Genomic DNA, 15,139 nt, shown 5'->3' with positions numbered 1-15,139 from the left:
GACAGATGGATGGATGGAGGGAGGGATGGAGGGATGAAGGGATAAATGAATAGATGGATGAGAAGATAATAGTCCTAGTTTATAATTGTGAATGTAATACATCTACTTTACCTACCTGGACCTTGGCTTTCTCATCTATTAAATGGGAGAATTTAACTACATGAATTTTATCCTTTCCAATAAAATTCAGAGTTCTCTGCTTCAAGGTCTATACTTCAGGTTAATAATACATCCACAGATCAGATAATTCTCAGACTATCTGTCTGTTTAGTCGCTAAGTCATGTCCAACTCTGCGACCCTATGGACTGTAACCTGCCAGGCTCCTCTGTCCATGGGATTTCCCAGGCAAGAATACTGGAGTGGCTTGCCATTTAAGATAATTCTCAGTATCCAGGCACATTTCTAGATGCCCAACTAGAGAAGAACAGTTCAATATATTATGGCATACTCATAAAACAGAAAATAAATTACAACTAACATTGATGTTATATGAGTATATCTATTGACAAAAAAATTGCTGATGGTATTGTTAATTTTTTAAAGAGTTATAAATCACATAAGCAGTATAGTGTAATCCAAATATGTATAAATGTGCAGACTTAGAGAGAAACCTGAAAAGATTCAAACATACATGCTAGCAGTGCTTATCACTGTATAGTGGATTTATGGATGAGTTTGTTTATTTTTTTGTAATTGTTTCCTATCATCTAATTTTCCTTTATGATTATGTTGTTGTCATATAAGGTAAATTGGTATAATGATCTAGCATCTATTAGATCCTAGATCTACACTAGTGAAGGGCTGTCATATAAGAGTTAGGACATGAGCTCTGAAATCAGACAGCCTGGTTCAAATCCGGGTTAACCCCTAGCTACTGTGTGACCTCAGGTAAGCTACTCAACCTCTCTTAGCTCCACTTTCCTCTTGTATAAAACAAAAAGTAATACCCAACTCATAGACTGGCACTGAAGTTTAAAATAAGTAATCTATGGAAAGTGCCTGGCATATATTATACATTCAGTAAAAGTTACTACTATACTAAATACAAAGTTTTGTTTTGTTTTTTTTAACAAACCTGCCAAATGACAGTCATTATCCTCAGACAATTTTTATTTTGGTGACTAACACACAAGAAACAAAAAGCATTACAATAATCTCCCAGAGTCAAAGATGTAGAATAACTAATGCCACTCTCTCCCTGAATCTTTACATGTGATGAGCCAAGACCAACCTGGTGGGAATTACTTACCTCATCTTCATGCCCACCACCACTCCCTCAGCTCTGGTTTATCTTTTATCTTTTCATTACATTACACTCCAAAGGGTTTCTTGGCTTCAGTTCAGTTCAGTTCAGTTCAGTCGCTCAGTCGTGTTCAACTCTTTGCGACCCCGTGAATCGCAGCACGCCAGGCCTCCCTGTCCATCACCAACTCCTGGAGTTCACTCAAACTCAAGTCCATCGAGTCGGTGATGCCATCCAGCCATCTCATCCTCTATCGTCCCCTTTTCCTCCTGCCCCCAAGCCCTCCCAGCATCAGAGTCTTTTCCAATGAGTCAACTCTTCTCATGAGGTGGCCAAAGTACTGGAGTTTCAACTTTAGCACCATTCCTTCCAAAAGAACACCCAGGACTGATCTCCTTCAGAATGGACTGGTTGGATCTCCTTGCAGTCCAAGGGCTTCATGTCTTTCCAAATTCCCATCTATCTACACCAGGGGGCCTCAATGGATGCTCCCAGTTTAGTAGTGTTAGTACCACCTGAGAATTTATTAGAAAATGCAAATTCTTGGGCTCCACCAAAGAGTTACTAAATCTGAATTCACAAGGATGGAACCTAGTAACTGTTACAGAGTCTTTGCTGGATACAATACCATCAGATCAGTTTCCCAAAGGACACATACTTGTGTCTCTCTCTACTCTCCAAATCTCTGTACCTATTGAGTAAATGGTGACAGATTTTCTTCCCCTCTTGTTGAAGGTTTTCCCACTATGATCTTGCCCCAGTCTACTTCTCCAAGCTCATCTTCAGTGACTTTTTGCCCTCACAAAATGCTCTAGAAAACTAAAGCACCTAATTCTCCCTGGACACAATGCATGTTATGATTCTATTCCTATGTGTCTACACCTTTACTCATGCTAATTCCTAAAAGTGTAATGTAATTTCTTCTTTCATCCCATCTTAGATGTTCAAACCCTGGTAAACCTTAAGACCCAGTACCCATCCATAAAACTTCCCCTAGTATACAACCAACCCCCTATAGAGATGATTGTTTTCTCCTCAGGACATCTGAAGCATTCAACCAGCCCAATCATTCCTCATTTCCAATCTTTTCTCCTTCCTTCTTTGGACTCATGATATATTAGCTTGGAGTTGGTGATGGACAGAGAAGCCTGGTGTGCTGCAGTCCATGTGGTCACAAAGAGTCGGACACAACTGAGCAATTGAACTGAACAGACAGCTATCATAACAAAGTACCACAAACTGGGAAACTGACAACAATAGAACTGTTTTCTCTCACAATTCTGGGGACTAAAAGTCTGAAATTAAGTTGTTATCTGGGCCTTGCCTTTTCTCTCAATGTCTGGTGTTTCCAGCAATCAGAGTTCCTTGACTCATAGACACACCACTTCAAGGTCAGCCTTAGTAATCAAATGGCATTCCCCCTGGCATTCTGTGTCCATTCTCCTCTTCCTATAAGTCCACCATTCATATTGCATTAGGACCCACCTCATCTTAACTTGATTACACCTGCAAAAACCACATTTATAAATAAGGTCACATTCTTTAAAACTGATCGTTAGGATTTATTTCAACATTCTTCCCAATATGTGGAGGAACACAACTCAACCTACAATATTGTGCATATATGACACAGTACTCCTAATCCATAGAAAGCTCCTTGAAAGGAGGTTCTTCAGCTTATTGCTATTTTCCTTTCCCTATGCATCCTCCCCAAACCTTCGACCCAATCTCAGCACAGGACCTAGTGCATATTATAGTTGAATGGATGAAAAACTAAAGACACAACGTGTAAGGTGACTAAGCACTGGTTACATTAACTAGTAATTAAATGCTAAAATGTGTGATGTGGTCTATTCAGTTGTGGGGAATTGGGAAGTCAGAAAAAGAGGTCAATGAGGGATGGAGTGCTTAATACAGGTTTCTTGGAGGCAGAGTGGCTTCTTAATGAATGGACAGGATTTGGAGAAAGAAAGAAAAGAGAATATAACTTTTCATGTAGGGAAACGGTATGAACAAAAGATTGTGGGAATGAGATTTTTTTTTTCTGTGTATGTAGAACCAGAGCCCTAGCCAGCAGATCTGGAATGAAAGATGGACACTGGACAGAAAAGAGAAACAATCTACTGCTTGTCTTATTTTTAGCTCACTGATCATTGTTTGACTTTTCCTCTATTTCCGCTGCTTATTTATTATTTCTTACCTGGCTTCTAAATTCCATTTCTGAGAGAAGATAATTGAATTGGCAGACTTATATGCCTATGGAACCCTGGACTTCATTCTCCTGACAGTAATCATCTTCCTGTGCTGGAGGACAAATGAGAAAGTGAGCATAAGGACCAGGTCTGGTTAAGTTACTGTACTATCTCCAATGCCTGCCATAGAAACAGGCTCAATACATGTCTGTTGAATGAATGGCAAGATAACTATAAGAATGTCTGCATGTATCTATATACATGCAGGTGTGTGTGTGTACCTGTGTATTTATATTTATCAGTGGTTATCCCATTCCATTAATCTATAGTTTCCTGATCACTGGAAAAGAACGATTCGATTGTTGCCTTGGGTTCCAAGGCAGTGGTCATTGCTTATTTGACTCCATACTTTGTTGCTTAATCCCCAAACTTGTTTATATTATTAGTCCATTAGATAGGACTTGCATTTATTTCTGTTTTATAATCAGTTGAATACAGCTTTGTTTGACCAATATTAAATAAATCAAACAATACTAATGAAGAATCTGCTTGTATTCAAATTCAAATCAGACAATGAGGTTGAAAATGGTGACCTTAATAAATTAATTCTTAAATTGTGGTGTGAAAAGATCAGAAAAGCCTAAAAGCTAAATGCAAAATGTATAATTTTTTTTTCAAACTTTCCCCCTGAATTTCCTCCAGCATTCACACTGATAGTGCATTAAACAAGCAGTCTACATGGTTTGTGATTTTTGTGCTGAGTCGTATGTCCTCCTAACGGGTAGCATTAACAATGATGATTTTTCTCTGACAAGCAACAGTAGGTTTGGGACAGCATCATGCTTTATTCTCTTTCTTGGGAAGGAGGATTATTAAATTTTTATCTAGTGATTCAGATGAAATATTAAATCTCTTTCAAGGAAAAAAAATTCTTCCTAACTTTCTCATATCTCATAATATGTGATACACACATTTTAATGACTTATCTAGTATCACTGCCTTCTTAAGAAAATAAAAATCATATTCTGATTGTAGAGCTCACCATCATTATCATCATAGCAATTGTTTGTTGAAGAATTCCTATATATTAGGCAGAATTGTCCATACTAATTAAGACAGAGCATTAAGTTTTTTAATTTAACCATTGTGATAATGCTATGAGCTAAAAAGTGTGATTACTATTATTTTATACAGGAAAAAAACAGATATGAGAAGATAAAGAACTTGTCTTAGGTCATATAGCTAGTAATTCAAGGAGTCAGATTTTAATTCAGATATCAATGACTAGAGAACATATGTGCTATTTGCTACATTATCTTATACTCATTTTTTGAACAGAAAAAAATGTTAAGCTATAAGAAAATCAACTGATTTAATTTAAAAAAATTATAAACCACTGTTCAGGGGCTATTTCTGGGCTGAATGCACATTCAACCCCAATCACAGCTATCAACAATCATTTAACCTAGAAATTCCATAACATTCAGAGGAAATTGAAATAAAAATTACTTGTCATTGTGGTCCCCAAGTTTTTTTACAAGTAGATAGTCAGCTGTACAACTTTTTTTTAACCAAATCTTGCATCTTGACTGATGTATTATACAAAAAAAATAGCAGTCTTAGCTTTATTTGCTCATTCATTTATTCATTTTAAGCATACTTACTAAGCATACCGAGTACCTCTCATATATGAGGCTTTGTGAAGAACATTTAACATTTTAAAATGTAACCCCTCCCATTAAGGGAGAGAATGAAATAATTATCATGATATCTGCTATTCAACTGTCATCATATCCTAGTAAAATTAGAATCAGTATCAGACACATAAAAGTCATGGGACAGGAGCCACGCTCTGATTGGCAGCATTCTATTTCATTTGCTCCCCAGGTGGACAAGTCTTCAGAGAATCTTTCCATTCATTCAAAACTCATTTTTAAAGCCTTTCTTCATACTAAGGTGCTAAAGCTGAAATATATTAAAGCACCTCCCTTTCTAGAAAACTCGGTAACCAACTTGGATTTTAATACTTAATAGAGATAATGTATCAGAAGGAGGGTTTGAAAAAAATCACATGGGAATGAATAAGGTTTGCTTTTGATGGAAAGGGCAAATATGCTTTTCTTAAATTTCAAAAATTACACCACATTTGCTGACCCTGTTTGAAATACCAAAAGGATGTCACCAAAATGCCTTTTTTCATTTGAGAAACTTTATGGGCTGTTTGCTAGTAAATAAAACCAGGTATTCAGGAATTATGGGTTAAGCTAAGGGTCTGCAAACTGTGACCCATGCCTAAATATAGCCTGCCCCTTGATTTTACAAATAAAGTTTTACTGGAACACAGCCAAATCAATTCCATTGCATATTGTCTCGTTCAAGGGCTTTTTCTGGGCTGAGTACAGATTCAACCTCATCTTCAATATTCCCATCATGGCCATCAACAGTCATTTAACCCAGAAATTATATAAGATTCAGAAAAAAAACTGAAGTAAAAATATGTGTCTTTGTGAAAGACACAAACGGCTAGTAGGGACATCACTAAGTATTAGAAAAATGCAAATCAAAACTACAATGAGGTACTTACTCACACCATCAGAACGGCCAGCATTAAGAAGTCTACAAATGACAAATGCTGGAGAGGATGTGGAGAAAAGGCAACTCTCCTGTACTGCTTGTGGGAATGCAAGGTGGTACAGTCACTATAAAAAATAGTATGGAGATTCTTCAGAAAACTAAAAATAGAACTGCCATATGGTCCACTCCTGGGCATATATCTGGATAAAACTATAATAAAAAAGATGCATGCACCCTAATATTCATAGCACTATTCACAATAGCCAAAACATGGAAAAAAACTAAATGTCTATCAACAAATAAATCAATAAAGAAGATGTGGTACATATATACAATGGAATACTACTAAGCCATAAAAAATGGAATAATGCCATTGGCAGCAGCATGGATGCAACTAGTGATTATCATACTAAGTAAGTTAGAAAGAGAACAAATGCCGTATGATGTCACTTATATGTGGAATCTAAAATACGCCACAAATGAACTTATTTATGAAACAGAAACAGAATTACTGACATAGAGAACAGACCTGTAGCTGTCAAGGGGTCGGGGGAGAAGGAAGGACTGGGAGTTTGGGGTTGGCAGATGCAAATGCTTACACTTAGAATGGATAAACAACAGGGTCCTAATGTATAACATATGGAACTGTATTTAATATCTAGTGATAAACCATAATGGAAAATAATATAAAAAATAATGTATATATGTGCATGACTGAGTCACTTTGCTATACAGCAGAGATTGGCACAACATTTTAAATCAACTGTACTTAATTTTTAAAAATTGAAGGAAAAATATTTGTCTTTGTGGCCAGCCCAAAATAAATAATTTTAAAAGTTTATGATCAAATAAATATTATCTATCTATATTTTCATATTGGTCAGCAGTACAGTACTTTTTGCATGATAGCAGCAGAGCTTTGTCAGGGCAGAAACCATATATCAGGCAAAGTCTAAAGACTGATATTGACATATATTCACTATTGATACTACATATAAAATAAATAATTAATGAGAACCTACTTTATAACACAGGGAACTCTACACAATGCTCTGTGGTGACCTAAATGAGAAGGAAATCCAAAAAAGAGGGCTTACATATGTAAACATATAGCTAATTCACTTTGCTGTTCAGTAGAATTAACACAATACTGTAAAGCAAGTATACTCCAATAAAAATTAATAAAATCTTTAAAAAAATATTTACTATCTGGCCTTTCAAAAAGGTTGTTAACTGTTGCTCTAAACCATCAGACAAATTCTTCCCAAATAGCCACACTCTGCCTGGACTCTTTAGCAACTGCCCCTTCAGAATGGCTTACCATGGGAACTCCAACAGAATCCATGTGGCTGGGAAAAATTAGGTAATGCTATTCTTGGAATCGGTTACATTTGCGGTTGATATCACTAGGAAGCTAATGATTAAACTCAACTAATTTCATTTAGGTCTTTCTAAGGACAAAGTCCTTCCATAGCTCAGGCTCAAAGAACTCTTTGATATAAAAACAAAGTTTGTATAATCAAAAATGTATAGCTCCACAGAGTGATGTACTTACACTTGTGATCTTTCCTCTGCCATATCTGAGATTGCTCATTCCTTGTCAGTCTGGGAGCTCAGACTAAATAGTGTACCACTTGTCTCCATCAAGCTCCTTGTTTTAGAATTTCACATATTCCTTTCACCCAGAACATGTATCTCAAGTCATTTTAATACACTTGTAAGTGTGATTATTAGATTAATATTTGTTCTAAAAAAACTACAATATTTATGATAATTGTCACCATGTCAATTTCTTGTTCCTTAACAGATTCCTTGAAAGGACTGATGAAGCTCCAATATTTTGGCCCCCTGATGCTAAGAGACAAGTCACTGGAAAAGACTCTGATGCTGGGGAAGAGTGAAGGCAAAAGGAGAAGAGAGTGGCAGAGGATGAGATGCTAGAATAGCATCACCGACTGAGGAGACATGAGCTTGAGCAAACTCCAGGACATAATGAAGGACAGGGAAGCCTGCCATGCTGCAGTCAATGGGGTTGCAAAGAGTCGGACATGACTTGGCAACTGAACAACAATTACAACAACATACCCCTTCCTTAGGAATTCCTTATATTCCTGAAGAACTTAGTACAGTGTGGGGCACAGAGGAAATCCTCAACAAACATCTTTTGAGTGATATTTATTGTCTATTTAGCAAAAAGTGTTTATTGCTGTTTACCCCGCATAATACTAGGTTGCAAATTTCTTTTGACTCTTCTCAGAGCCCATCAATGGGGAACGCATTTATCAGAAATTCAGTGACTCTTCTTTGATAAAGTCAAAGTCCAATCAAGTTTGATTTAACAACAACCAACTCTGCTACTCATTTTACAGAAAATGATGTTACCCAGCAGCTCAAAGAAACTTGGTGGCAGCTGTTATTTCACATGAGTGATAATATTTTCATCTCCTAGTCTTCTAAAATAAAAGGCCAGTAGACTGTAAAAACAGCATGAACCATTCTACTACCAGAAGGCCACTGTTTCCTTGTCACCCAGCAATCACTTCTGCTAGATTCCAACAGTTCACTTTGTCTTTTCTGAATGTGCTCTTTAGAGACACTGAAATGCAGCTAGGAATTGCAATGACAAGTAGCATTTTTTTTTTTTTTAGCAATTTCCATGTTAATAAAGGTTTACAAATAGGACCACCACAAGGGAGATGAGAATAAATGATGCTAATAGTAGCAGTGAGAAAGGAAATGTAGAAATTATCTCAGTTTTTATCAAAATATCTCCCATGGAATAGTCATGTGGTAAGTAGTTCCATGAAGGAGGAGTTCTATGATCACGTGAATTTGGGGAAAATCACAAAGAATGGGACCATCTTGAAGATGGGAAAAGTGTGTTACCATGTTCAAAACTTCAAGAAACTTTCTACAGTTACAGAAATGTGACACAATTCAACTCAAGAAGTAGAAATTGCTCGTGCTCATTCACATCTGGGTTTTTTCCCACCTTTCCTAAACAAAAGAAGAGTCTCAACCCTTTGCCACAGGGTGGAAACCTAAGGCTAGTTCCAATCAATGAAATGTGAGTGTGTGTGTGTGACTAGTGTCACTTTCAAGTTGAGGCCAAGAGAGGCTTCTGTGTGGGCTTCCAGATCAGTAATTTCCTACAAGGAAATCATGAGTGCCATGATGTTCCAAAGACAGAGCCATTTGATGGGAATACATCATGTCACTAAGTCACCCCATGGAAGCTGGCTGCCCCGGGAAGTTCCCCAGGTACCACAGGACTTCAAATGAGCAAGAAAAAAAAAATCCTTTTTAAATTTAAACCACTGACTCTTCAGAATTCATTTGTTACCACAGCATAGCCTACCCTCATTTATCAAATAGTTCTTAAATTGATTTAACTACAGAATTCTTTATTCTCAAAAAAATATATATCACAAAGAAAAATTATTACAGGGAAATGCTCTGGGAATCACCATGATATCTAAAATAGTTTTGTTTTGTTTTTTTTTCTTCCAGGAACCATGGCTAAAAACATTTTGAGCAAATATAGACCAACCTGCAAGAGAGACAGAGGGAGAATTCAAGAGAGGAAGTTCAAAAGTGGAAGAGAGGTATGACAGCAGACAACTGGGTTGAAAATCCAAAAACCAGAGTCCTCCCTGCTTCTGCATCCCCTATAAACTTTCTCAGTGTTGTAGACCCAGTGTTTCTTCTTTCAACAATCTATTTAACAAGTATTCATTGTACACATCCCAAGCGTACTGCATGATACGAGACACAATTTGGGATTGAAACTTTACCCCTGTCTTCCTTGATTATTCACTCTGGTGGGCTATTTTCTCCAGCAAAGAGGCACTGTCTATCAGTCTCCTGACATTTACCTCAAACTGCTCTGTTTTGATGGTGACTCCACGGTAAAGAACCGACAACATATGAAACAACTGACAAAGAATTAGTTTCCAAAATTTACAAGCAGCTCATGCAAGTCAATACCAGAAAAAGCAATCAACCCAATCAAAAAGCGGGCAAAAGACCTAAACAGACATTTCTCCAAAGAAGACATACACATGGCTAGTGTGTCTGTGTGTGTCTGTGTTAGTTGTTCAGGCATGTCTGACTCTTTGAGACAACATGGACTGTACTTGCCAGGTTCCTCTGTCCATGGAATTCTCCAGGCAAGAATACTGGCGTGGGTTGCCATTCCCTTCTCCAGGGGATCTTCCCAACCCAGGAATTAAACCCAGGTAATAAACACATGAAATGATGCTCAACATCACTCATTTTTAGAGAAATGCAAATCAAAATCACAATGAGGTATCCTCTCACACCAGTCAGAATAGTCATTGTCCAAAAGTCCATAAACAATAAATGCCAGAGAAGATGTGGAGAAAAGGGAACCCTCTTACACTGCTGGTGGGTACAGCCACTATGGAGAACTGTACAATGGAGAACTCTACTATGTGGAGATTCCTTAAAAAACTGGGAATAGAACTGCAGTACGACCCAGAAATCCCACTGCTGGTCATATGCCCTAAGGAAACCAGATATGAAAGACCCACATGTACCCTAGTGTTCACTGACCGACTGAGCAAGCCTGTATGCATGCATGCACACACCCATGCCCTATCTTGAGAGCCATCCATTCACTTCTACTGAGCAAAGGCTGGAAACATCATGGCCTCCTACACCTCCCAGTACTTAGGCTGCCATGTCTGGAACCCCAGAAAGCCTGGCAGTGGCTTTGACTATCACTGTGGAAGCCAATGACTGTGGCATCAAACCACAGGGGAACTAGATCCATGTGATCACCTGTCTTTAAGAGGCTTACTTGTAAGGATGTCAGACACTGTATTTCAACCAGAAATCCAGCTAGACCTTCTCTCTTGCAAAGCTTTAAAGTCAGAAGGATAGCCAGGCAAGTGGTAGCCACAGAAGAAACAAATGCACTTCAAGTGGAAGTTGAGATGAAGACAGGAGACATGCATAAGGCAAAGACTCTTGAAGTGTCAAGCTTATCAGATATCTGAGGAGGTACTGAGTCAATAACAAATGGTCATCCTGAATGGTGGTCCAGCTCTCCATGGCTCCCTGCTGTGGCATCACTGAGACAGTTGCCTAAATATTCTCACACACCTTCCAGGTAACCTGAGCCCATCTCAAGCCCTTGGCATTGAAAGGAGCCTTACCAGCACTTATCAAACTCATATTTCAACTTGCTTGAGAATGACAACCAGGTGCTAGTCCTCTTACTAAGTCCTCCACAGTGCTAAAAAAAAAAAAAAAAAAAAAACAGTAGACACACGACATTAGAAATATTTAGGAATATTTACTGATCTACCTAGTCAATCTCAGCTGCAGAAAGCTTTTAATGAGCTATAAGTGTTTCCGATCTTTTGGAGCTCATATAAACTAAGAATAATCAAATAATAATATAAATAAATAAAATACATGGTATTAATTTTATATAAATGTAAAATCATAATAAAGTTTAAATAATAAACTTTAAAAATATAACTCTAATATTTGACTGGTTGGGTGAGAGGAATATTAAGCACAGTTCTTGAAAACACTGGAACATGTAGAAACATGGAAAGCAAGGCATAAAGAACCATGTGTGGCACATGTAGTCAAAAACTTCCTTCTTAAATAACTGCCATTTAGTATGCCAGGCAGAAAAGGTAATGGCAACGCACTCCAGTACTCTTGCTTGGAAAATCCCATGGACGGAGGAGCCTGGTGGGCTGCAGTCCATGGGATCTCTAGGAGTCGGACACAACTGAGCGACTTCACTTTCACTTTTCACTTTCATGCATTGGAGAAGGAAATGGCAACCCACTCCAGTGTTCCTGCCTGGAGAATCCCAGGGACGGGGGGTGCCTGGTGGGCTGTCGTCTATGGGGTCGCAGAGTTGGACACGACTGAAGCGACTTAGCAGCAGCAGCAGCAGTATGCTAGGCACATGAGTGGGGGCCTACATGTGCTTTCTACTTCAGTCCTTCCAAGATTCCCAGGTCAGAGATATCATCATTTCCAATTCACAAGTGAGGAAATGGAGGCTCAGAAGGTTCACATCATTAAGCCAAAGTATGTGAATCCTAGAGTCATAATTCAAATTCTGTTTTTCCCTAGCTCTTTGAATTCTAATTTTGCACTCTTTACACTGTGCTACACTTAGGGGGAAAAGATGAGCTCTTTTAGCCAGGGAACAAAGAAGCGACAGCTGGGGTAGAAAGCACACTGTTGTACCATATTTTCACTGTGCAATTCCTAGTAATCTGACAGCAGAAGACTGTTTTCCAGAGTGAGTTTCTCATATAGTAGGGGGAAAGTAATTACTATCTGATTCTACCTCTGTCTTTTTATTTTGTCATGACAAGAAAAGGAAGAAAGAAAAAAAGGAAAAGGCAAGATAGCACAGAGTTTTATGTTTTAAAACAATTAAAAATATTGACTAGAAGTTAACTTTGTCCCATTTATTTTTTTCAAAAGAAATAAGTTCATGTGTTTACACCACAAAAAATTTCTACCTTAACTCCTGTTCTGAAAACCAGTTTCTACCCATTACTAGGAAAGTATAACAAATGTATGTAAACCTGCTTATTCTATAACTGATATTATAAAATATGTCGTTAACATACTCTAATAATGTTACAAAAAATTAAAGACTGAGAAATGCTGGAGATAGTATTCTTTAAAGGAAAAATATTTATTATCTTATTTTAGAGGTCACAGTTGGCTATTGGCAATAATTCTGTTGCATGATATTTAAATGTTTTAAGAATAACAATTAATAACCAGGATGTAATTTCACATTTCTACTATCTTAAAAGGTGAGCTTATTTTAGGATTTAATGTCTCTGAGGTATTTTTAGAAGCTGCTGAATACACTGTACAACAACAAAGATAAAATATAACCAGCATTTAATTGGCAATAAAATTCAGTAATTATTCAGCAATAAAAAAGGAAAGAAATCCTGATACATGTTACAACATGGATGAATCTTGAAAATATTCTGCTTTGTGAAAGGAGCCAGACACAAAAGTCACATCTATGATTTCATTTATATGAAATGTCTAATACAGGCAAAGTCATAGACATAGGAAGTATATTAGTAGCTTTGAGAGAATGGGGGAGTGAACAAGTGAAAATGGGGAACGACATGTAATGTGTGATAGGTTACCTTTTGGGATGATGAAAATATTCTGCAATTTGATCAAGATGATATTTCAAAAACAAAGAATTGTAGGCTTAAATTAGTGGATTGTATAGTATGTGAATTACATGTCTGAGTGGTAAAGAATCCACCTGATAAGAGGAGATGTGAGTTCGACCCTGGGTCAGCAAGATCCCCTGGAGAAGGAAATGACAATCCACTCCAATATTCTTGCCTGGGAAATCCATGGACAGAGAAGACTGGCAGGCTTACAATTCATGGGGTTGCAAAAGAGTTGGACATGACTTGGCAACTAAACAACAATAATGATGCTATTATAAGGGCTTTCCAGGTGGTGCAGTGGTAAAGAATTCACCTGCCAATGCAGGAGATCCAAGAGATGTGGATCATGATCCCTGGGTGGAGAAGACCCCGGGGGTAGGAAATGGCAACCCACTCCAGTATTCCTGAAAATCCCATGGACAGAGGAGCCTGGTGGGCTTCAATCCCTGGGGTCACAAAAGAGTCTGACACAACGGAGCATAGCACAGTACAAAGTTATACCATATATTAACACATATATAAGGAATCTAGATAAATAGCACAGATGAACCTACTTGCAGGGCATGAATAGAGATGCAGACGTAGAGAATAGACTTGTCGACATAGAAGGGGAGGGAGAGGGCGTGACCAATTAAGATATTAGCACTGACATATACACATTACCTCGTGCAAAACAGACAGCTAGCGGGAAACTGCTGTATAGTATAGGGAACTCACTGCCCCACAGCTCTATGACAGCCTAGAGGGGTGAGATGCAGGCATGGGGGATGCGAGAGAGGCTCAAGAGGGAGGGTACAGATGTATACTTATAGCTGATTCACACTGTTATACAGTAGAAGCCAACACAACACTGTAAAGTAATTCTCCTCCAACTAACAATAAATTTTTTAAAAAACAATTACCCACAGTGCCCAATGGCAGCCTCTCCCTGAACTGCTTTTCTCATCCCAGGTGCTGAGATCACACTCCTTCCTCTGGCTCACGAGGATCTCATCCATGCCAGGCTATTCCTGCCACTCCCACCACTCAGCCGGCATCCTTCTACCTCAGTTGCTACCTCTAACCTACCACCTGTCCCACCCCAGGGTCAGCACTCCTTGGACATCTGATTGCTGCTCTCATGTGACCACAGGAAGCTTTCCCTGATTCTCCAGAAGCATCCCTGTAAAGAGCACTCATGATCACTCTGTGTACACACATGGTTATCCTAGCTTTATTACTGTTTGAGGTGTTTCTACTCTTGCTGGTTCCTCCAGAAGGCAGCACAATACTGGCATGGAATGCATGCTCAGTGAAAATTTCAGAAACGAATGACTTTTTAGTTAAACTTAAAAAAAAAAAAAAAAAAAGGTTTTACTCTCTCCTTGTTTTCCCATCAAAGAAATAAAGTGAGAATTTTCCTTAAAAACTTGCAAATAAAGTGTTCATTCATGGATGTACTAATGGATCTATGGGTATTAACTAAGCAGATCTTTGCTTTTCTTTTCCACTAATTTCTTTCAGAAGATAGTTATCCTCAAGAAAAGTAACCAACAGAACTGCTAAGACAATGTGTGGTTCAAGGAAGAAACATCCCTTCTTTACATGACCAATGTTTTATTTTCTGTGAAAGTTTCCCCTTGGTTTGTTTCAGGCATCATCACTCAGCAAATATCTCCAGAGAGCCAGATGGGTGCAAAGGAGAGCACAGCAGTTAGGAAGTTCAAATCCAGCCTCATAAACTGAGTTCAAATATAACCGCCTGCTTTTGCAAGCTACTTGACCTCTTTAAGCATCAGTTTTCTTATGTATATGGTGGTGGTGGTATAGTCACTGTCATGTCCGACTCTCTGTGACCCCATGGACTGTAGCCCACCAGGCTTCTCTGTCTATGGTATTCTCCAGGCAAGAATATTAGAGTGGCTTGCCATTTCCTACT

At 38.2% G+C, this 15,139-nt stretch overlaps 1 protein-coding gene across 4 annotated transcripts in view; it reads right to left on the bottom strand.

Moving 5' to 3' along the window:
* The window catches only part of SGCD (sarcoglycan delta), a 1,108,732-nt gene that overhangs the window by 724,327 nt on the left and 369,266 nt on the right, over window positions 1-15,139 (bottom strand). For 2 of the 4 annotated variants that reach the window (XM_061424150.1, XM_061424147.1), the window contains one exon: window positions 3,445-3,548. The exons of the other annotated variants lie outside the window; for them this stretch is intronic. The gene's annotated coding sequence lies outside the window, so the exon portion shown is untranslated. The remainder of the gene's footprint in view (window positions 1-3,444; window positions 3,549-15,139) is intronic. 4 annotated transcript variants of the gene reach the window in all.

This window comes from Bos javanicus, chromosome 7 (genome assembly GCF_032452875.1).
Source record: "Bos javanicus breed banteng chromosome 7, ARS-OSU_banteng_1.0, whole genome shotgun sequence".
Taxonomy (NCBI): domain Eukaryota; kingdom Metazoa; phylum Chordata; class Mammalia; order Artiodactyla; family Bovidae; genus Bos; species Bos javanicus.
This window is presented reverse-complemented; position numbering and strand designations above follow the sequence as displayed.